This window comes from Castor canadensis, chromosome 16 (assembly GCF_047511655.1).
Source record: "Castor canadensis chromosome 16, mCasCan1.hap1v2, whole genome shotgun sequence".
NCBI lineage: Eukaryota > Metazoa > Chordata > Mammalia > Rodentia > Castoridae > Castor > Castor canadensis.
Window position 1 is genome coordinate 44,235,794 of NC_133401.1, and position 25,703 is coordinate 44,261,496.

Consider the following 25,703-nt stretch of genomic DNA (forward strand, 5'->3'; position numbering starts at 1 on the left):
TTCTCTTCTTCCCTGGGGGCTGAATTCTTCTTTGTCTTGAAGATAAAACTCTCTGGGTCTTCCCTCCAGTTCCTCTCCTTTCTCAAATAGGATGGTCCCTCCCTCCCCTTTTCTTGGCACTACCAGGAATTTGTTCACACCATTAATGCAGCACTTAGCACATTTGATCATGTGGTAAAGACTTCCACCTGCCTGACCAGACTGGGGAATCCTCAAAGACAGCACCATCTCCTGATTCATTGCACACAGCATTCTCATGCCTCCCACAGTGCCTGGCAAATAGATGCTCTCAGGCGTTGGACATCAGCAGAGCCAGGCACAGCTGTAGCTCTGTCTCTTTTGCCTGATCAAATAGGAAACCATGAAGCTTCTGCCTACTTCCCCAGGAATATGCTAGAAATGCAGAATTTAAGGGCCCAGCCCACGATCTGCATCTGTTAAGGTCCCTAAGTGATTCCGAGGCACCTGAGAAGTATTAGTCTTTTAATCCTCAACTTGTCCAACTGTAAAAAGGAAATAATAATGACTTTCAGTACAGTATTACTGTGAGACTTGAATGGGTGACATATTCAATGTGTCTACTGTAGGACATAGTCCATAGGAGATATTTTATTGGTCCTTCTCAATGATTGTTGTCCTGGGAAGAAGCAGGAGTCTGCAGTAGTCCACAAAAAGGTGTCTGGGGTCTGCCCCAATACGTTCTGGGTAGTGTAAGGAAGGCAAGTTTCTGTAAAACTGCTCCGTCCTACCAGTTAAGGGGTCCCAAACCTGCAGAGAATGCGTGTGTGCTGACCTGCAATGCTAGTGCTTTTTGAGCCAGCTCACAATGCAGGGTTGTATCATTGAAGCCCACCTAGATTTCCCTTACATTTAAGGAGCCCATTATTTGAATTGGGTGAAATTCCCTCTAGGATCTTGGAGAGCTGTGGGAATTTATGCATAATCACACCAGAGAACACTGAAGTGGGGGCTGTTTGGATTGAGCATCTTTGCATGAATTGGACATTATGCTGACTAAAAATAACACATGAACTGTACCACATTTGTGAGGACTTCTTTCGCATGTACAATTTCATTTTATATTAGTAATTGAGAGTTATAGTAAGATTGAGTGCCAAGATTGGTTTATTGGGGGTAGACTGGTGGACTGTCAGTGCATCAAAGAGAAAGCTGGGGAAAAGTTTGCTCCTACATATTTCTGGCTTTTCCCTCAGGAGCCCCTGACACATGCTTGGTGTGAAGAGAGGACCCTGTGTCTGCCTGACCTGCAGGCCATCTCTCTTTGGGATTGAGGCAGAACTGAGCCATCTCTCTACCTATCCTGAGTCTGCTCTCATCCGATCCTGCCAGCCCATCAGCGCAAATAACCAAGAGAATGACATTGATTCAGTGATAACAGTTTTCAATTCCTAACCTCAGGCCTTGTTCCCAGACAGTTAGCTCAGGGTTGTGCCACAAGCTACCCTATAGAATACCATGGAAAAGCCTTGCCTGTGGAGACATGTGAGTCCTTTAGTGATGTGGCCTGAGGATTGAAAGTCAGGGTCTCAGAAGGGCATTTCTTGCCAGTTGCCAAAATGGGGCCAGGCTGGTTTCTGACTATATTGTGTAGATTCAACAGAAAGGTAGCAGAGGACGGGGCAGGCAGCCAGCCAGCACTGTTAGAGCAGGCTTAGCCCAGGGGAGGAGGGTAGCCACGCATGAGGATTTGACTTTCTAGGACCTTAAAATCCGACAGGACAGATTGAACTCATGGCTACAGAGTCCAGATAAATGCAATTGTTACAAAAGTGAGTCAGCATCAGCTCCAACCTTAATTCTCAAAGAGGAACGTGGAGGTAGTGGAGAGTGAATGAGTCCAGTGGGAGACGTATTGGACTTTTTATAGACAGAAATACTGAGGGTACAGGCAAAGCCATACAATGCATTATATGTGTTTAAAATGAACAATTTGACTTGTTATTATCTGTATATACCAGTGAACACATAATCAAGTTAATGAACTTATCACTGCAAAAGTTTCTTTGTGACCCTTTGCAAATGCTCTGTCCCTGTTCCCTAGGCAACAAATGATCAGCTTTGAGTTGCTGCAGAGGAGTTAGCATTTCCTAACATTTTGCATAAATGGAATCACAGAGTATGTACTTTTGTCAGACTTCTTTCATTTGGCACAATTATTCTTAACTCATCCATGCTGTATGAACCAACATTTCACTTTATTACTGAGTAGTATCCCCCTGTATACCACAGTATGTTTGTCCATCTTCTGATAGGCATTTGGGTTTCAGGTTTTGGCAATTAAAAACAAAGCAGCTGTGAGCGTTGTTTGAGTCTTTTTAAAAAAAATTTATTTTATTCATATGTGCACACATTGTTTGGGTCATTTCTCCCCCCTTCCCCCTGCCCCCTCCCTTACTCCCCCCATTCCCTCCCCTAACCCCCCTTACTCCTCGCTACCAGGCAGAAACTATTTTGCCCTTATTTCTAATTTTGTTGTAGAGAGAGTATAAGCCATAATAGGAAGGAACAAGGGTTTTTGCTGGTTGAGATAAGGATGGCTATACAGGGCACTGACTCACATTGATTTCCTGTGCGTGGGTGTTACCTTCTAGGTTAGTTCTTTTTGATCTAACCTTTTCTCTAGTTCCTGGTCCCCTTCTCCTATTGGCCTCAGTTGCTTTTAAGGTATCTGCTTTAGTTTCTCTGCGTTAAGGGCAACAAATGCTAGCTAGTTTTTTAGGTGTCTTACCTATCCTCACCCCTCCCTTGTGTGCTCTCGCTTTTATCGTGTGCTCAAAGTCCAATCCCCTTGTTGTGTTTGCCCTTGATCTAATGTCCACATATGAGGCAGAACATATGATTTTTGGTCTTTTGGGCCAGGCTAACCTCACTCAGAATGATGTTCTCCAATTCCATCCATTTACCAGCGAATGATAACATTTCGTTCTTCTTCATGGCTGCATAAAATTCCATTCTGTATAAATACCACATTTTCTTAATTCATTCGTCAGAAGTGGGGCATCTTTGTTGTTTCCATAACATGGCTATTGTGAATAGTGCTGCAATAAACATGGGTGTGCAGGTGCTTCTGGAGTAACCTGAGTCACAGTCTTTTGGGTATATCCCCAAGAGTGATATTGCTGGATCATATGGTAGATCAATGTTTAGCTTTTTAAGTAGCCTCCAAGTTTTTTTCCAGAGTGGTTGTACTAGTTTACATTCCCACCAACAGTGTAAGAGGGTTCCTTTTTCCCCCCGCATCCTGGCCAACACCCGTTGTTAGTGGTGTTGCTAATGATGGCTATTCTAACAGGGGTGAGGTGGAATCTCAGTGTGGTTTTAATTTACATTTCCTTTATTGCTAGGGATGGTGAACATTTTTTAAAGTGTTTTTTTTGCCATTTGAATTTCTTCTTTTGAGAAAGTTCTGTTTAGTTATTAATTATTGGTTAATTAATTTTGGGAGAATTTAGTTTTTTGAGTTCCTTATATATTCTAGTTATCAGTCCTTTGTCTGATGTGTAGCTGGCAAATATTTTCTCCAACTCTGTTGAGTTTAGAGACCATTTCTTTCTTTCTCTTCAGTTTAGAGACCATTTCTTTTGTTGAACAGAAGCTCTTTAGTTTTATGAGATCCCATTTATTTATGCTATCTCTTAGTTGCTGAGTTGCTGGGGTTCCATTGAGAAACTTCTTGCTTATACCTATTAATTCTAGAATATTTCCTATTCTTTCCTCTATCAACTTTAGAGTTTGGGGTCTGATATTAAGGTCCCTGATCCATTTTGAGTTAATACTGGTATAGGGTGATAAACACGGATCTAGTTTCAGCTTTTTGCAGCCTGCTAACCAGTTTTCCCAGCAGTTTTTGTTGAAGAGGCTGCTATTTCTCCATTGTATATTTTTAGCTCCTTTGTCAAAGACAAATTGGTTATAGTTGTGTGGCTTCATATCCGGGTCCTCTATTCTGTTCCACTGGTCTTCATGTCTGTTTTTGTACCAGTACCATGCTGTTTTGATTGTTATTGCTTTGTAATATAGTTTGAAGTTGGGTATTGTGATACCTCCAGTGTTGTTCTTTTTACTCAGTAAAAAGAACAAGAGGCTATTCATGGCCTCTTGTGTTTCCATATGAATTTAATGGTAGATTTTTCAATCTCTTTGATGAATGTCATTGGGATTTTGATGTGAATTGCATTAAACATGTAGATTACTTTTGGGAGTATAGAGATTTTTACTATGTTGATTCTACCAATCCATGAGCATGGGAGATCTCTCCACATTCTATAGTCTTCCTCAGTCTCTTTCTTCAGAAGTTTATAGTTTTCCTTGTAGAGGTCTTTCACATCCTTTGTTAAGTTTTCTCCTAGGTATTTGATTTTTTTTGAGGCTATTGTAAAGGGAATTGTTTTCATATATTCTTTTTCAGTTTGTTCATTATTAGTGTATAGAAATGCTAATGATTTTTCTATGTTGATTTTATATCCTGCTACCTTGCTATAGCTGTTGATGGTGTCTAGGAGCTTCTGAGTAGAGTTTTTTGGGTCTTTAAGATATAGGATCTTATCGTCTGCAAATAGGGATATTTTGACAGTTTCTTTACCTATTTGTATTCCTTTTATTTCTTCTTCTTGCCTAATTGCTCTGGCTAGGAATTCCAGTACTATGTTGAATAGGAGTGGAGATAGTGGGCATCCTTGTCTGGTTCCTGATTTTAGAGGGATTGGTTTCAGTTTTTCACTGTTAAGTATGATGGTGGCTGTAGGTTTGTCATATATAGCTTTTATAATGTTGAGGAACTTTCCTTCTATTCCTAGTTTTCTTAGAGCTTTTATCATGAAATGATGTTGGATCTTATCAAAGGCTTTTTCTGCATCTATTGAGATGATCAAGTGGTTTTTGTCTTTGCTTCTGTTAATGTGGCTTATTACATTTATTGATTTTCATATGTTGAACCACCCCTGCATCCCTGGGATGAAGCCTACTTGGTCGTGGTGAATAATCTTTTTGATGTGTTGTTGAATTCGGTTTGCCATTATTTTGTTGAGGATTTTTGGGTCAATGTTCATTAAGGAGATTGGCCTATAGTTCTCCTTTTTGGAGGTGTCTTTGCCTGGTTTTGGGATAAGTGTAATACTGGATTTATAAAATGTGTTTGGCAGTTTTCCTCCCCTTTCTATTTCGTGCAACAGTTTAAGGAGGGTTGGTATCAGTTCTTCTTTAAAGATCTGATAGAATTCAGCAGAGAATCCATCAGGTTCTGGACTTTTCTTTTAAGGGAGATTCTTTTTTGCTGCTTCAATCTCATTTTGTGTTATAGATCTATTCAGGTGATTAATTACCTCTTGGTTCAGTTTTGGATGATCATAAGTATCTAGAAATCTGTCCATTTCTTTAAGATTTTCAAATTTATTTGAATATAGGTTCTTGAAGTAGTCTCTGATGATTTCCTGGACTTCCATGGTATTTGTTGTTATCTCCCCTTTTGCATTCCTGATTCTACCAATTTGGGTTTTTTCTCCCCTCATTTAGCCAGGTTTGCCAGTGGTCTGTCGATCTTGTTTATTTTTTCAAAGAACCAACTTTTTGTTTCATTAATTCTTTGTATGGTTTTTGGTTTCTATTTCATTAATTTCAGCTCTTATTTTTATTATTTTTCTCCTTCTATTTGTTTTGGGATTTGCTTATTCTTGTTTTTGTAGGAGTTTGAGATGTATCATTACGTAATTGATTTGCGATCTTTCAGTGTTTTTAATATATGCACTCATGGCTATAAACTTTCCTCTCAGGACTGCCTTTGCTGTGTCCCAGAGGTTCTGGTAGGTTGTGTTTTCATTTTCATTCACTTCCAGGAGCCTTTTAATTTCCTCTTGTATTTAATCAATGACCCATTGTTCATTAAGCAATGAGTTGTTCAGTTTCCAGATGTTTGCATGTTTTTTGTCTTAATTTTTGTTGTTGAGTTCTAGTTTTAATGCATTGTGATCAGATAGAATGCATGGTATAATTTCTATTTTCTTATATTTGCTGAGGCTTGCTTTGTGCCCTCAGATATGTTCTATTTTGGAGAAGGTTTTGTGGGCTGCTGAGAAGAATGTGTATTGTGTAGAAGTAAGATGGAATATTCTGTAGACATCAACTAGGTCCATTTGATCTATGGTATATTTTAGATCTAGGATTTCTTTATTGATTTTTTGTTTGGATGACCTGTCTATTGATGATAATGGGGTGTAAAAGTCTCCCACAAGCACTGTGTTGGAGTTAATATATGCTTTTAGGTCCTTCATGGTATGTTTGATAAAATTGGGTGCATTGACCTTGGGTGCATATAAGTTGATAATTGTTATTTCCTTTTGGCCTATTTCCCCTTTTATTAGTATGGAATGTCCTTCTTTATCTCATTTGATCAATGTAGGTTTGAAGTCTACTTTGTCCGAGATAAGTGTTGCTACTCCTGCCTGTTTTCGGGGGCCATTGGCTTGGTAAATCTTCTTCCTGCCTTTCATCCTAAGCCTATGCTTATTTCTATCTGTGATATGGGTCTCTTGTAAGCAACAAATTGTTGGATCTTCCTTTTTAATCCAGTTCGTCCAATGGTGCCTTTTGATGGGGGAATTAAGTCCATTAACATTAAGTGTTAGTACTGATATGTATGTGGTGATTCCTGTCATTTAGTTTTCTAGTTGTTTGAAGGTTTGATTTTGTGTACCTAAATTGATGTTACTCTCTACTTTCTTGCTTTTTCTTTTCTGGTAGTTTGGTGCTGCCTGCCCTTTCATGGTTATGTTGGGTTTCACTTTCTGTGTGCAGAATCCCTTGAAGAATCTTTTGTAGTGGTGGTTTTGTGGTCACATATTATTTATCTGCTTATCATGATACTGCTTATCATGGAAGACTTTTATTGCTCCATCTATTTTGAATGATCGTTTTGCTCGGTAGAGTATCCTAGTGTTGAAGTTATTTTCATTCAGTGCCCGGAAGATCTCACCTGAAGCTCTTCTTGCTTTTAATGTTTCTGTTAAGAAGTCTGTTGTGATTTTGATGGGTTTACCTTTGTATGTTACTTGTTTTTTCTCTCTTACAGCCTTCAATATTCTTTCTCTAGTCTCTGTATTTGTTGTTTTAATGATTATATGCTGTGGGGTAGTTCTATTTTGGTCTGATCTGTTTGGTGTTCTGGAGGCCTCTTGCATCTGTATGTGCATAGATTTTTCTAGATTTGGGAAATTTTCTGTAATTATTTTGTTAAATATATTATGCATTCCCTTTGCTTGCACCTCTTCTCTGTTTTCAATGACCATGATTCTCAGGTTTGGTCTTTTGATGGAGTCAGTGAGTTCTTGCATTTTCTTTTCACAGGACTTGAGTTGTTTAACTAATAGTTCTTTGGTTTTTCCTTTAATTACCATTTCATCTTCAATTTCTGAGATTCTGTCTTCTGCTTGTTCTATTCTGCTGGATTGTCCTTTCATTTTGTTTTGCATTTCTGTTTCATTCTTTTTCTGAGGTTTTACATATCCTGAGTCTCTTCTTCTTTAATGTTGTCTATTTTTGTCCTGAGTTCATTTATCTCTTTATTAATTATGTTCTTTGTTTCACTTTGGTGTTTATACAGTGCTTCTATGGTTTCTTTTATTTCATCTTGTGCTTTCTCAAATTCTCTATTTTTGTTGTGTTAGAATTTCTTGAGTGTCTCCTGTACATTTTGGTTGACCATATCCAGTATCATCTCTATAAAATTCTCATTAATTACTGGAGGATTTCATCTTTCAGATTATTTTTGTGGGCTTCATTGGTTTCTTTGGCATACTTTATCTTCGTTTTGTTGGAGTCTGGATCTGAATATCCGTTTTCTTCATTTCCTTCTAGTTCCTGCACTAATTTTTTGCTTTGGGGAAACTGGTTTCCCTGTTTTTTCTGTCTTCCCATCATTGCCCTTTGTATTGTTACTGTCCCTGTACTGTTTGCAATTAAGTATTTTCTAGCTTGTAATAATAGCAATGGTGATTTTTAGAATGGAAGGTGAGTGGAGAGGGAAAGCAAAGAAGGTAAAGAAAAAGGGAAAATAAATAAACAAGTAAAAAAACAAAACACAGAAAAAAAGACTGTGTCAAAATATAAACAGGGAGAGATAGTATACTAATCAACAGTAAGCTAAACAGGCATTAGAGACACAGAGAGAGGATAAAAAAATAAAAATAAATAAAGTAAAAATTAAAAAAATATCTCCAAGTTCAAATGCAATAACGTTTTAGTCTTAATAATTTTGGTGTTCGTCCCTCAGCCTCCAGTCCTGGAGATAGTGTCTCAGAAGTAGTTCTGTCATTGTCTCATCAAAAGGAAAAAAACCAAAAAAGCAAAAAAAACCAAAACACAACAAAGTGTCCCAAGTTCAGATGCAATACAGTTTCAGTAAGTTTTTCAGCTTTCAGGTGTAGTTCAGTTGTTGTCTCATTAAAGGAAGAGGAAAAAAAAAAGTCTGGTGACAGCTTTGTGAATGTCTATCTGAGGCTGCAGTTCACCTGCCTGCTGCTGTCAGCCAGCTGTTGCTGGAGGGTTTATTTATGCAGATCTCAGGAGTGAGCTTAACACTCACCTAGCCCCACAGGCTTTGTTTACTCAGAGTTCTCCTGGGCCCCACCACCACTGCTACAAGCTTTCCCCTTTCCAAGCACACTGGGGGAGGTGGTGCTACAACCACATCATCAGGCCAGCGTGTCTATTTACAGTTCATGTAGGAAGTGGTCTTCCCCCTTCTCCTGTGGAGTTTTCCTCCCATCGCCGGTTTTACAAGCTTTCCCTCTCCTGGTTACTGGGTGGGTACCACCACTCCTGCCTTCTCCAGCTGACTTGTTCACTTACAGTTCCATGAGGGATTGCCCCTCCCCACTCTTTGGTGCTCAGGGTGCCCCACCCTCTTTGCTATGTGTCTTTTTTATTGTTATTGTTTATTATTCCATTTGTTTTTTTCCCTGGGTGAGGGTCAGTCTGACCAGGGGGCTATGCTGATCTAGCCCAGGGTTGTCTGTGGGAGTACCGTGTGCCACTTAGCTCACCTGGTGGTCTGTTTCTCCCAAGCCAGTTAGGCGCTGGCATCTGGGGGTGTGGGAGCCCTCCTGGTTTCTCCATTTAACGTGGAGTGGGGATGCTATGCGTGGAGTGGGGATGCTATGCGTGGGCTGGGGGTGTGGTGGTGTTGGAGTTTTACCTCTTCTTGGTGGTTTTTCTTGCAAGATGTATCTCCAGCGTCTCTCCAAGATTTTACTTTAAGAAGCATGCTTTCTACTTCCTCCTTCTAGTTGCCCTGTTTGAGTCTTTATATGGGCACAGAGTTCATTTCTTTTGGTGTATACCAAGTAGTGGAATGGCTGGATCATTTGGTACATGAATATTTAGCTTTGGAAGAAACCACCAAATGGCTTTTCAAGGTGCTTGTGTCATTTTTATCCCTTCAGCAGTGCAGGGGTGTTTAACATTTAGCATTGGGAAGATCAGATTTCTGGTTTTTTGGTTTTGTTTTTTTTTTTTTTTGTAATTTTGAGTCATTCTAATAGGTGTGCTATGGTAATCTCATTTTGGTGTGAACCTGAATTCCTTTAATGACTATTGATGTTGGGCATATCTTCCTGTACTTATTTACTGCCCAAATTTCTTCTTTGCTAAAGTGTCAATTGAAAATATTGAAAATGTGGTATCTATACACAATGAAATTTTATGCAGCCATGAAGAAGAACGAAATGTTATCATTTGCTGGTAAATGGATGGAATTGGAGAACATCATTCTGAGTGAGGTTAGCCTGGCCCAAAAGACCAAAAATCGTATGTTCTGCCTCATATGTGGACATTAGATCAAGGGCAAACACAACAAGGGGATTGGACTTTGAGCACACGATAAAAGCGAGAGCACACAAGGGAGGGGTGAGGATAGGTAAGACACCTAAAAAATTAGCTAGCATTTGTTGCCCTTAACGCAGAGAAACTAAAGCAGATACCTTAAAAGCAACTGAGGCCAATAGGAAAAGGGGACCAGGAACTAGAGAAAAGGTTAGATCAAAAAGAATTAACCTAGAAGGTAACACACATGCACAGGAAATTAATGTGAGTTTGCTCCCTGTATAGCTATCCTTATCTCAACTAGCAAAAACCCTTGTTCCTTCCTATTATTGCTTATACTCTCTACAACAAAATTAGAAATAAGGGCAAAATAGTTTCTGCTGGGTATTGAGGGGGTGGGGGGCAGAGGGAGGGGACGGAGTGGGTGGTAAGGGAGGGGGTGGGGCAGGGGGAAGAAATGACCCAAGCCTTGTATGCACATATGAATAATAAAAAAAGTATAAATAAAAAAATTAAAAATTAAAAATTAAAAAATGGTGTTAAAAGTTCTTTCTATAATCTGTATATAAATCCAAATTTTATTATATTAATTATAATATCAAGATGTCAATATAATTATACTATAATTAATAAACACAGTATATATTAATGTTGCATAATTAATGTTAATGTAATTAATAGATTATATATTTATTATTTGGATTCCTACCAAAATGAATCATTATTAATGAGTTAACAAAAAATAACCTAATTCTAATCCCTATAATTATAGCTATATTTGAATAATATGATTTGTAAATATTTACTTCCTCTCTGACTTTTCCTTTTATTCTCTTGCCATCTTATCAGAGTCTGCTAAAGTACAGAAGCTCTTAATTTTTGATAAAATCCAACTCATCATTTTGTCTTATGGATCTTGCACCTGATGTCTTACTTAAAAAAACTTTGCCTAACACATAGTCACAAAGGTTTTCTCCTACTTCTCACTCTAAGAAGTTTCATTCTTTCAAGTTTTACATTTAAGTGTATGGATCATATTGAGTTAATTTTGTATATGGTGTTAGGTATTGATAAGTGTCCAGGGCACTTTTTTTCCTGTGGATATCTAATTTTCCAGCACAAGTTCCATCTGTCAGATCATTTTCTCCCTTCCATTGGCTCTGCACATTTGTCAAAACTCAGTTATGCATATAGAAATAGTTGAACTTTTACAAAAGATTTCCTAAATATTACAGTTTGGAGTGTATCAGTCCACATCTTATGAAATACTTGAGGCAGGCTACTGAATAAAATAAATTTAATTTTGGCTCATGGTGTGCAAGTGTAATATGTAGGATTCCTTCTTTCTGGCAGAGTCCTAAGGCAACACAGATCATCACGACAAGAGACAGGGAGTGTGTGCATATATATCTTCTGATCTCCTTTTATAGCCACCAGGATTTAATCATGGGGGATCCACCCTATGATCTTACCTAGTCCTACTCACCTTTCAAGGGTCCCACCTTTAAACACCATAGTCAGGTTAAGTCTCTGTTCTCTTAATACCTCACAATGGGGATTAAATTGCAACATGAGAAGCTTTGGAAAACACACAAACCATATCCAAACCATAGTAAGGATGTAGGAAAATGTGTTTGAGATCTAAAACACCACACACTTGGCTTACATTCATAATACCTTATGTCAATGAATAAGACTCATGAACAGGCTGTGTAGAACACTTCATGTTCTTTATTGCTTTAATCCCTACCACAACTCTATGGAGCATGGCCTACTCTTATTGTCATGTTTCAATTGAGTAACTCAAGTCTCAGTAAGGTTAAGTAACTTGCTTGAAGTAATACATAAGCATAAGCCAAAAAGAACAATATAAGATCAGAGTGGCTGGGAGTCAAATTTGTGAGTTCAAATTTAGATCCTTTGTTACTACAAAATGTATGATCTTCCCACTAAATCATATGATCCTTTAGGCCAATGTTTGCATAAAATACAATTATTAGATCTTAGACATAATAGTCATTATATCATGAAAGAACACTGAAGTCATCATGACTTTATTTTAATGAAATATCGAATGTGTTTGAGGGGGAAAATGTAGTATGATGGGATTCCTTCCAAGAGTAAGGCAAAATGTTAATATGCAAGATGGAATCTCTGAAAAGCAATTCCAGAATGTTTCATGGGTAGAGTTGCACAGTGTAGACTTCATACTCAGTTCCAGTGATACATTGTCTAGTTCTAGAGAGGCCTATGGCTATCAGAAGCATGGACTGGTCAAGTCTCAGGAGATTGATGCTGGTGTAAGGATGGAGAGGCACATGGCAGAAGCAGAAGAACTGACAGCACTGTAATAAGAGCCCTCTGGTCTACCCATCAAGCCCTGCCACCCTCTGTTTATCAGTCCTCCCTATCCTATCTTGCATGGGGTGATGAGCACTGGCCTCCAAAATTGGTCATATCTCCAACGGTGTGTGGATGAGACTTGTAGTTATCTTCCCATACCCTTGTCCCTCCATCCTTCACATAATTTTATCTAGGAACACTGTAACTCCTTTACACGCTCCACTGAATTCTACCATGCATATGGTTATGGCCAGTGACTCAGTTCAAGCAATGAAATGAGATTTACATAATAGATCTTAGTTTAATTACATCCCATGTAATATTGGAGACGTAATAAAAAATTATCTGAAACTTTTAAATTTAACAGTGTGTCTTGTATTTTATCTATTAGCTCTATCCTTACATAAAAGCCCAAGATCAGACCTCCATTTCCTAGATCAGCAATTGGCAAACTTTTCCTATAAAGATCCAGATAGTATTTTAGGCTTTATGAGTTATACAGTCTCAGTTGCAATTACTCCACTATGCCATTATATTTCATTGGCAGCTAAATGGAATATGTAAATTATGAGCATGACTATGATCTAATAACAGTTTCTTTTTATTTACAAGAATAAGAATCAATCTGTATTTGGTCTCTGACACAGTTTATGTCACTGGTTCAACAGCACCTGTGAACTTGGAGGAAAAACAAATTCAGAAGCTCTAGAGATAGGAATCAGGTAACCAAGAGCAGAAAATTAGAATGCATTATAAAATTTAAGAGCCCATGCTTCGAAATTCTTTGTTCCTATAGTAGTTTTCTTGCCATTGTAACTTAAAGGAGGGGAGATTTATGTTGGTGTACAGTTTCAGAGGTCTTAGTCCATCATGGTGGGAAGGGTGTGGTGGAGCAGACCACATTATGGTGGCCTGGAAGCAGGGTGTGAGGGGCAGCTCACATCATGGTGGGCAAGAAACAGAGCAGAATCATAACAGGGAGGGGCCAGGGTAAGTTAGTAGTTCCAACGGCATGCCCTAGTGACCTGTTTCCTAGATCCAGTCCCACCTTCCACAGTTCCACCACTTCCCAAACTCTATTCAAGTTTTGAATCCACCAGTGATTAAGCTGCTCATTAGGTCAGAGCCCTAATGATCTAGTTGTCTCTAGAAGGGCCCTCACAGACACACCCAGGGAGTGTTATACTAATTTCCTAGGCATTTCTCAATCCAGTTAAATTGACAATCAAGATTAACCATCACAGCTCCCATGGATGATTATCAGAATTGTCTAGAGCACTGTGTGTGTGTGTGTGTGTGTGTGTGTGTGTGTGTGTGTATTTGTGTTACTAGAGCTTGAACTCAGAGCGAGGTAAGCACTCTACTACTTGAGCCATGACCAAGTACTTTTGCTTTTTAGTTTGTTTTCCAAATAAGGTCTTACTCTAACTTTGCCTAGGGTGACCTTGAACCACAATCTTCCTATCTCCACCTCCCTAATAGCTGTATCTGCCATGTCCAGCCAATGCTTCCTAAAATATAGACAACTCAAGAGATTCCAAGATGGTGACTAGAGGAAGGAAGCAGAAAGTGTGTTTCCTAAAGTAAAATCTTGGAGAGATGCTGGAGATACACCTTGCAGGAAAAACCACCAAGAGGCAAAACTCCAACACCTCCACACCCCCAGCCTGTGCATAGCATCCCCACTTCACATTAAACGGAGAAACCAGGAGGGCTCCCGCACAGCCAGATGACAGCTCCTAACCTGCTTGGGAGAAGCAGAACACCAGGTGAGCTAAGAAGCACGCAGAACTCCCACAGACAACCCTGGCACAAATCAGCATAGCCCCCTGTACAGATTGACCCCCACACAGGGAAAAAAGAGAAAAAAGCAAACTGAACAATAAACAAGCAGCTGGGAAAAAAAAAGACACATAGCAAGGAGGGCGGGGCTCCCTGAGCTCCAGAGAGTGGGGGAGGGGCACTCCCTCACACGAACTGTAAATAAACAAGCCAGCCAGAGAAGGTGGGTGTGGTGCCAACTCTCCCAGTGTGCTTGGAGAGGGGAAGGTTTGTAACAGCAGCTGAAGTGTGGCACACTCCACCGGAGGGGGGAGAGGGGCACGCCTTCACTCAAGCAGTAAATACACAAGCCGGCCGGAGAAGGCAGGAGTGGAGCCACCTCCCCTAGTGTGCTTGAAGAGGGGAAGGATTCCAATGGCAGCTAAAGTGTGGCATGCTCCACTGGAGAGCAGGGGTGGGGCAACTCCCCTTGTGAACCCTAAATTAAAAAAAGACAGCATTACAACAGGTGGGTAGGGCTGTATGCTGGAGAAAACAAAAGGGGCATGCATCCAGGAGAACTCTAAATAAACAAAGCCTGCAGGTGAGTGTAAAGCTCATTCCTGAGATCTGCAATGAATAAAGACTGCAGCAACAGATGCCTGACAGTAAGTAGCAGGTGAGCCGCAGCCTCAGATAGACATTCACAAAGCATCTCCAGACTCTGTTTTTTTTTCCCTCTTCCTTTGGTGAGATGACAGAACTAGACTGGATGCTGAAGAACTAACTGAACTGTATTGCATTTGAACTTAGGACATTTTTTGTTTTGTTTTTTTTCCCTTTGATGAGACAACAACAGAACTACTTCTCCGACACCAACACCAGGACTGGAGGGTGAAGGACTAACAACAAAATTATTAAGACTGAAATTTTATTGCATTTGAACATAGGGATTTTTAAAAAATTATCCTCTCTGTGTCTCTATAATGCCAGTTTAGCTTACTGTTGATTAGTACACTATCTCTCCCTGTTTATTGCTTTGGCTCTGTTTTTGTTTGTTTGTTTTGTTTTGTTTCCCTTTTTCTATACCTTCTTTGCTTTCCCTCTCCTCTCACCCATCCATTCTAGATATCACCATTGTTATTATTACAAGCTAGACAATACTGAATTACACACAGTACAGGGACAGTAACAACAGCAAGGGGAATGATGGAAAGATGGAAAAAAGAGGGAAACCATTTTCTCCCCAATAATAAATTAGTACAGGAACCAGAGGGAAATGAAGAAAGCAGATACCCAGATCCAGACTCCAACAAAACGAAGATAAACTATGCCAAAGAAACCAATGAAGCCCACAAGAACAACATGAAAGAAGAAACCCTGCAAGTAATCAATGAGAATTTTTTGGAGATGATACTGGATATGGTCAACCAAAATGTACAGGAGACACTCAAGAAATTCTAAGACAACAAAAATAGAGAATTTGAGAAAGCAAAAGACAAATAAAAGAAACTATAGGAGCACTGTATAAACACCAAAGTGAAACAAAGAACACAATTAATAAAGAGATAAATGAACTCAGGATGAAAATAGACAATATTAAATGGGAAGCGACTCAGGATATGGAAAACCTCAGAAAAAAGAATGAAACAGAACTGCAAAACAAAATGGAAGACCAATCCAGAAGAATAAAACAAGCAGAAGACAGAATCTCAGAACTTGAAGATGAAATGGTAATTAAGGAAAAACTGAAGAACTATTAGTTAAACAACTCAAGACCTGTGAAAAGAAAATGCAAGAACTTACTGACTCCATCAAAAGACCAAACCTGAGAATCATGGGCATTGAAGAAGGAGAAGAGGTGCAAGCAAAAGGAATTTGTAATATTTTCAACAAAATAACAGAAAATGTCCCAAATCTTGAGAAAACTATGCCCATACAGGTACAAAAAACTCCAGAAATCCAAAAAGACCTGACCAAAATAGAACTACCCAATGACATTTTATCATTAAAACAACAAGTACAGAGACTAGAAAAAGAAAATTGAAGGCTGTAAGAGAGAAAAAACAAATAACATACAAAGGTAAACCCATCAAAATCACAGCAGACTTCTCAACAGAAACATTAAAAGCAAGAAGAGCTTGGGGTGAGGTCTTCCAGGCACTGAATGAAAATAACTTCAACCCTAGGATACTCTACCCAGAAAAACTATCATTCAAAATAGATGGAGCAATAAAAGTCTTCCATGATAAGCAGAAACTAAAACAATATATGGCCACAAAGCCACCACTACAAAATATTCTTCAAGGGATTCTGCACACAGAAAGTGAAACCCAACATAACCATGAAAGGGCAGGCAGTACCAAACTACAGGAAAAGAAAAAGCAAGAAAGTAGAGAGTAACATCGATTTAGGTACACACAATCAAACCTTCAAACAGCTAAGACAACTAAATGACAGGAATCACCACATACCTATCAGTACTAACACTTAATGTTAGTGGACTTAATTCACCCATCAAAAGGTACCATTTGACGAACTGGATTAAAAAGGAAGATCCAACAATTTGTTGCTTAGAGGAGACCCATCTCACAGACAGAAATAAGCATAGGCTTAGGATGAAAGGTTGGAAGAAGATTTACCAAGCCAATGGCGCCCGAAAACAGGCAGGAGTAGCAATACTTATCTTGGACACAGTAGACATCAAACCTACATTGATCAAATGAAATAAAGAAGGACATTCCATACTAATAAAAGGGGAAATAGACCAAAAGGAAATAACAATCATCAACTTATATACACCAATGTCAATACACCCAATTTCATCAAACATAACTGAAGGACCTAAAAGTATATATTAACTCTAACACAGTGGTCGTGGGATACTTTAACACCCCATTATCATCAATAGATAGGTCATCCAAACAAAAAATTGATAAAGAAATCCTAGATCTAAAACATACCATAGATCAAACGGACCTAGTTGATGTCTACAGAACATTTCATCCAACTTCTACATAATATACATTTTTCTCAGCAGCCCACAAAACCTTCTCCAAAATAGATCATATCCTAGGGCACAAAGCAAGCCTCAGCAAATATAAGAAAATAGAAATTATACCATGCATTCTATCTGATCACAATGCATTAAAACTAGAACTCAACAACAAAAATTAAGACAAAAAAACATGCAAACATCTGGAAACTGAACAACTCATTGCTTAATGAACAATGGGTCATTGATTAAATAAAAGAGGAAATTAAAAGGTTCCTGGAAGTGAATGAAAATGAAAACACAACCTACTGGAACCTATGGGACACAGCAAAGGCAGTCCTGAGAGGAAAGTTTATAGCCATGAGTAAACTAAATAGAACTTTCTAAAAAGAAGAAATTCAAATGGCCAAAAAACACATGAAAAAATGGTCACCATCTCTATCCATAAAGGAAATGCAAATTAAAACCACACTAAGAGTCCACCTCACTCCTGTTAGAATAGCCATCATTAGCAACACCACTAACAACAGGTGTTGGCGAGGATTCAGGGAAAAACGAACCCTTTTACACTGCTGGTGGTAATGAAAACTAGTACAACCACTCTGGAAAAAAATTTAGAGGCTTCTTAAAAATCTAAGCATAGATCTACTATATGATCCAGCAATACTAGTCTTGGGGATATACCCAAAAGAATGTGACACAGGTTACTCCAGAGGCACTTGCACACCCATGTTTACTGCAGCACTATTCACAATAGCCAAGATATGGAAACAACCAAGATGCCCCACTACTGACAAATGGATTCAGAAAATGTATTTGTACACAATGGAATTTTATGGAGCCATGAAGAAGAATGAACTCTTATCATTTGCAAGTAAATGGATGGAACTGGAGGACATAATTCTGAGTGAGGTTAGCCTGGCCCAAAAGACCAAAATCATATGTTCTCCCTGATATATGGAAGTAAACACAACAAGGGGATTGGACTTTGATCACATGATAAAGATCGAGCACATAAGGGAGGTATGAGGATAGGTAAGACACCCAAAAAACTAGATAGCATTTGTTGCCCTCAATGCAGAGAAACTAATGCAGATACTTTAAAGTGACAGAGGCCAATAGGAGAAGGGGACAAGGAGCTAGACAAAAGGTTAGTTCGAGGCAAATTAATTGAGAAGGTAACACACATGTACAGGAAAGCAATGCGAGTCAACTCCCTGTATAGTTATCCTTATCTCAAGTAGTGATAACCCTTGATCCGTCCTATTATTGCTTATTCTCTCTTTTCAACAAAATTAGAGATAAGGGCAAAATTGTTTCTGCCTGGTAGCGAGGGGGTATGGGGGAGAGGGAAGGGGCAAAGGGGTAAGAGAGGGGGTGGGGGAAGGGGGGAGAAATGATCCAAACATTGTATGCACATATGAATAAAAGAAAAAAAATAGTCAACTCAATATTACCAGACTCTCTGAATCAGAAACTTAATGTACAAGTTCAAGGTGGGTTTGGACCAGCTGAAGGTGTGGTGTATGTTTTTATATTTCTACAGACTATTGTGATCCCAGCTAGAGTTGTGAACATTTCTAGTGGTTAGTGCATATTACATCCAGAACCCTCTCATGTTTAAGATTTCAGACCATGAATGCAAAGAGTTAATCTCTCAAAATTAATAGAGCCTTTCACATCTCGAGTTACCACCTAATAAGGACAAGCATGATGGTGGAAGTAGGCTCAGACTAGGAATAAAAAACAATTATGTCCTTTATTCAGAGGTCTCCCCTACCCCAAGAACTACATATGCATTTTATAAATCCTGTTAACCACACTCCCATTCCCCTAGGCAGAGTTGGTAGACTAATGCTTTCTCCTTCTTTCCCACTGGGTAGCAAAACTAACAAAGCAATTTATATAAGGTAATGCACTGTGACTCTTTACTACAAATGATATTATTCTACATAAAGAGAAATAATTAAAGCAGCCAGCCACATTTCCTTTTGGCCAATTCCCCTTTTCAAACACTTCCTATCCCAGCAAACAACAAATGTGTCAAAATGCTATAAGCACAGGGAAGGGAAACATGAAAATTCATTAAATGCTTATTTTCTGTATAACAGTCTGAATTAAGGTCTTAGGTGCTATTATTTCTGCCTTATAGTTATTGACTTATTTCATTAAGAATAAGTGATCAAAGGGCTTTGGGCTGAGGTATTAGGTCTTTTTTCCTTCCTGAAAATATGTATTATTTATTAATTATGGTTGGCAAAAGGAAATATCTCTTCACAGTAAGAGAGCAGGGTGGAGGGAGCTCATTGAGGTTCAAGAAGGAGAACTTCTTGTGTTTTTCTCCAAAACAGAAAAACCCTAGATACTGGGGAAAGTAGCAGCTTCTCTTATATGTACCACCATTCTATTTTTTGGTTGTCGTGGGCACGCTACCACTTGAGCCATGCCCCCAAGCTCCTTGTTGCTTTAGTGATTATTCAGGTAGGGTCTTGCATTTTTTTCCCAGGGCTGATGTGCTTTAAAATGAACCTAACATCTCCCAAAAGCCCACTGCACAGGATGGAGTATTTGTGAATAAATGATCAAAATGTTGAATACAGTGTCCTTCTGAAAGTCTCATCTGTGTCACATATACTTGGTTCTAGTATGCTGCATACTTTAAATGATTTATTGCTCATGAGAACCCTTTGAGGGAGACATCATTTTCTTCAACAGATAGGCAAATTGAAGAACAGAAATCAAGTAAATTGCCCCAAGATGACAATAAGCTGATTAATAAGCTGTTTGGGATTTGAACTCAGATCCTTCAGGCTTGAAAATCTTGCCCACCACTTGTTTCTTCCTCTGTTCCAGTTCTGTACAACTAGGCAGATAATTGGGTAACTAATCAAGACGAAGTATATGTTTTAGATATCCCAGTTTATTTTCTCTTTTCTTCTTGTTTCAATAAAGCATCACCATTGTAAACAATTTGCAAAACATTAAATCCTCAAAATCAACACAGTCAAATTCTTGGGTGCAAACATTTAATTGGAAATGTGAAGTTTCTTTCACCCAATACAACAGTCAGTGGTCAAAATTACAGATTGTGATGCAAGACAAAAGCAGACTCTACTGCTTGCAAACTACATGGTGGTGGGGAAAGTCTCATTTCCGTCATTTGTGAAGTGGAGGATAATAACAGTATTTATTTGATGAGATCGTTGTGGGGGGATAATGGATCTATGAGAAAGTTGAGGGAGAAATATATCTATTTTATGGGATTGTTGGTAATAATTATGTGAAAAGCTCTAGCCTATTGCAGACATTCTGCAAATTTTATTTTCCCCATTTGCTTTCTTTATGATCTCGTTGCAACTACTTCTTAGATCCTATTCAATAAGCATGGGAAACAAACCCACTCTGCTTATCACAAAGTACATAGATTGGACCTATGGGTCATGCATCTGCCTCCAGAACCATTATGTGGGTTCATCATCATTATATTGTGAGTATATCTTCAGCTATCAATTCTTTTCTTCTTAAAAATGCTGTCTTCTAAATCCTTTCTGCATTTTTTTGAATAGAGAATATTTTTACTAATATTTTTTTCTTCTAACACTTCAGTAAGTAAGACAAATAGACAAAGGAAACCACGGCCAAACAAAAACAAAAACAAAACACAGGAGAAAGCAATGTTCCTCATTTAGAAACAGGAGGATGGAACCTTGTCTACCTGAAAGCCCCTAAAATTGTCCTTGAAGATGGGTTTGAAAAAGGAAAAGTACCTTCCTTGTTCTACATGCAAGGGGGCCTCCCATGCCCTCCCAGCCTGGCACAGACAAGCATGTTCTTGTCTAAGGAGGCAGTGCTGACAGAAGCCACATTGGAAGATTTTCATGTCCTGGGAAGACACTTTCCACTTGCTGGATCTACTGCCTCCTGTCATCTTCTGGCTCATAGAACATGAGCACAGCTCAGTCTGCTTAGAAAAAGTGTGGATGTGCTGCCCACTGTGCTTACAAAGTGAGTCCATCATCACAACTTGAGGGCTTCTCAAGTTGTCTTCTCACTGTGATCCACGTGACTTCATTCTCCTCCTTTGTCCCTTTCTCTAGCCAAGGCTATCCACATTTTCAACTAGGAAGCCAAAAGGAAATTTGCAATGTTAAGATTTCCTTTGGAGAGTTGGAAAGAGGTGACCTCAATGAATTGCTCTCTCTGGGAGTCTAATCAACAGCCACCACATATTGGGTGTCCGCATATGGACCTCCTGGTGTATAATATGTGAGATCACATTTGACCCTGATAACAGACCCACAAGAGAGTCGTTATTATCATAATAGTAATCATCACTATCTATTCCTTGGAATTTTGCACCCAGGAAACAGAAGTGAAAGTTCTATCAAAGAAAGAACATCATCACTTCTGAGAACATGGACTATGGACCCAGAAACAGCAACAATAGCTGGAGCAGAAATACACCTTAGTTGGCAGGCTCAGGACTCCCCAAGTTGTCAGCATCTCTGGAGCAGGGTGGGCGGGTATCCTCAAAATTACAACTGGTGAAGGGAGCCTTGGGTAGAAGAGAGGGTAGTTTGGTGAGACACTTAACAGAGAGCACTTAATATTAAATGAAAAACAACATTCTGTTACACTTGAGAATGATCAAGCATTAAAAGAACAGCCCCAAGTAATGATTGGGATTCAGCTATACCCCAGAGGACCACCACAGAGCCTAATGTGCATTACAGGGAGGCTTGAATTTCCTTGTGTTGTATATAGACTCTGCATCCTTTGTGCCTTCTGTATTCAGAAGTACTGGAGGGCAGACCCCCATTTGACAACACTCAGGTGCAACTCTCTATCCCCACTCGCTGAGTCTGCCAAACACTAGGAAATCAATAGATGTCAATTGTTAAATTGCTCAAGGCCATGGGGGCTCCCTGCCTGTCCCAGATTCCCAGACTTAATAAATAAATCATTAACACCAGGCAGTCCTCCTCAATACCCCGATGGCCAATTACTGATGCCTTAGATTTATGTGGGGACTACTCTGTACCCTCCCTACACAACCTTGAGCTTCAGTCGGTGCGAAAGGCTTATGCCCATTACCCACCAGGTCAACGTGACTTTTTAAAGTTCATTTGATGAGGTCCCTCTGCACTTTGATTCCACCATTTGCTAGGTACCTACATTGCTCCGCCAGCATCCCATCAGAGGGCAGGCTGGCTGGATGAGGAATAAGAATGTCCTTGAATATTGGGGAAGCATGATTTTACCCTAGGTATGTGACTTGGCTCTGGCACCCCCATGGCACAGCTGAAGACACATATTTCTCAGCAGCAACTCTCCAGATGTGCACATATCCCTGGTGCCTCTCTTTGGGGTAGAGCTAACATGGCAGTAATCCCTAGGACCTTCCATTAGACCTTGATGCTTCTCTCCATCTCCACCTTCATGAAGCCTCTCTGAAAAAGGCCATAAGTACCTTCTGATAAGGAGTAAGAGGAGGGCCTTATTAGCTGTGCTAAGCTGGAGCCTTTCTTACCAACCTTTTGCTGACTTTGAGAACCTGTGGCAGAGATGCTTGGTTCATGCAGTTTTGTTGTGCAGCTCTACCAATGGATTTCCCCTGGTTTTGTGGTACCACCTGGGATCTCACCTACTTGAGAGGTAATAGTAGAAAAGAGAGTAGAAGATGATAAAAACTACAAAAGGAAACTGGATTTGAAAATCCTGAATTAGGATTTGTTTGAGATTGTGATGTTAAGATGCACGTTGCTACCTCGCATGTGTACTGAGGGCCTGGTAGGAGCACGCAGCACAGGCTGCGTGTGTGAAATAAGCATATGACGTCCTCACTCTGTAGCTAACCTAGCACCTGCCATGACAAATGGCTCAGAGTCAAGTAGCAACTCAATGATACCTAAAGGTGTGTCAAATAAGTGAAAAGCATAGACAGATAGCCCCAAGAGTCTCTGGAGTCATTACAGGAAGTGAGACATGTTTGGGGCTTAAAGGAAAGGAGCTGAGATAATGCAGAGAAAGAACAGAGTAAAAGCAGACAGTTGCATGAGTGAGAGAAAGTGTAGGAACTAGGAATGGATGCGATTGAGGCATCCTAGAGTGACTTAGCCAATTTGTGGACCAGGATTTCGGCCACCTTGGCACTGTCTTAGTAACTCTCGTTAGAATCCTAGAGATGGACCTGGAAGGATCCTTAGGGATTGCAGTGTGATCCCCTTCTCCTCTGGGGATGGGAGGCTGGATATGTATTCCTTCTATCCTATGCTCTGGGGTCAGACTCACAGTGGACTCCTGGTCCAGCACAGGCAGGCTGTGAAGCTGAACAATTGCCTGCTTTCTGTGGGCCTCCTTCCCTTTCGGTAAAATGAGAGAAATTACTGACTGCCCAAAACATGGTTTAAGATTCAGTGAGGTGGTGCATGTCTTCTGCATCTAGTAACAGCTCAGTAAGTGACTATTTCTGCTGTTATCACTATTAATTTATTGGTAGAACAAGTGAACTCAAGTAGCATGCTGGGAGCTACATAAACTAGAGGCTATCCCAGGACTAGAATCCATATCTCCTGAGGGTCAGACACTTTATATTCATCTCTGGGAAGAAATAAAATTTGTGGTGAGAAGTAGAGTTGCATGAGTTTAAAAGGCAGGCTTTGATGTCCAAGGACTCCACCGCTCAGTGACGATACCAGGCACCTTACCTGATCCTCTCTGGGAATGGTCTTCCTTACCTAGAAAACGAGGTGCCACCAGGTCCTCAAAGAAACTGAGAATTAAATGAGGAGGCATGGGCGGAGCTTTGGGTGCCAGGCACACAAGAAGTGTTTGTACAGGTACTATGTATCATTCTGTCTTTGGGTAATCAGACAGGATCCCTCTGGCCCAGGACATGTGCCATTTAAATAGGGCATTTGACCCTAATAGGGTCTGAAGTTTAACTATGTTGCAGAAGGTTGTTTCATAATTGAAATGGAGCCCACAAAGGTGGTAAAACTAAATGAGGTGATCTATCACTTGAGAGGCCTTCAACTGTGCATCATCCTCAGAAGAGCAATCACTTGTATTGTGAAGACAGCAGAGCTTCCCTGAGAAAGGACTCTGAAAACTGCCACCCACACTGCTGGAACCCTTGACACTTCACAGAGAAGGAGGGACTGGTGGCCATGCCAGTCACACTCACCTCCTCCTCCCCTCTCATTTTTCCTGATTCTAGGGAAGAAGCCAAGTTGACCCATATATTTATTGAGCACCTTCTGTGTCCCAGGTGCTGAGTCTACCCATTGATCCTTGCACCCCCAGCTAAGGGCATGAACTAGGGAGTTTCTAGTCTCCTCAGGGTTGCCAGGCCAGGTCAGGAGGGATTCATTATCTGACTAATAACAACTATTTAATAAGTATCTAAAATATTCCAGTCAAAGAGCTAAAGTACTTTGTACACATAGTTTGGATGAATCCTCGCACCAGTCTAGACAAGTTGATCCTGTTATTCTATATGTGAGGCTCGGGAGGTGAAATAGCTTAGGACCATGGAGCTAACAGGTGAGACTGGGTCTAAACTATAAGCTCCAGAGTCCATACGATTAGCTGGAACTGGAGGCTTGTGAGCCAAGTAGCAAAACATGGCGAGGAGAGACACTCTGTACCTTGGTCAGCATTTGAAACAATACCTGGGCTGAAGTGTTGATGCCACAGAGTTCTCTGGAATGGAACCATGACAAGCAACAACAACAACAGAAAACAAAGGAAGTTGGGATGACAGCTCTGGCTCCATGCATAACTGACAGGCTTCTGTGCTCTTCTAAACTCCAGGCAGGCCACCTGCCCTACCTGGGCCCTCTCAGTCCAGGAGCTCTGGAACCAGACAAAGCTCTATTTTACTGCTTCCTGGACCAGTGGCCCTGGATAGGTCCCTTAGTTTCTCTGAGCCCTCAGTCTGGATCCTGAAAAAGGAAAGGACCTTACCCGGTGCCTGAAGTGCTGTGAGGATCCAATGAATTGACAGGTGACAGGTGTAAAGGAACATCTGCCACATAGGAAAGACTTGAGGCTTCCCAGCAACCTGAGAAAGTGCAAAACCATCCATCTCAAGCCAAAGGATGCTGGCTGGTCTCTGAGCCGGGACTGACTATAATTATTCACTTTTGCTTTCCCTCTGGGATTGAACAGAAACCTGATAAATTCATTTAATATAATGTTGGCTCTGGCATCAGAACACCAGGGTTCAAATCCTGTCTCTTCTACTTACTACCTGTATGACACAGAGCCTTGTTTTCCTTATATGTAAAAGGAGATAGTAATAGTGCCTATATTTTAATCTAGAATGCTTAGTATGTTTCTTATACTGGGCCATTTGATTTGCAAGGAATAACCACAAACAACAAAAACCCAGACAATTATAAAACTAATGTTTATGCAGCAGCTGTTGTGTGTCAGACTTACTGTGACTACTAGGGTCTCTGGTGGAGATTGCCCTAGTCCTAGTCTTTTGGGGTGAGGAGGTCACAGAGTCCAGTCAGGAGTCCCATATACCGATAAGCCAAGAAACAAGTCTAACATTACAAAGTGTTAAACATGAATTGGACATGAATTGGTGATGGAGATTAACAGATAGGACCTGCATTGTGAAGGTCAAGGAAGGTTGTGAAGGCGAGAAAAGCCTTCATGCCACAGTTCCCCTCTTGGAAATTCATAATGCTCATTAGCACATGAAAGACCCTGAGAAATCATCAAGAAAGAAGTAAAGAAACCCAGTTAATTTTGTCTA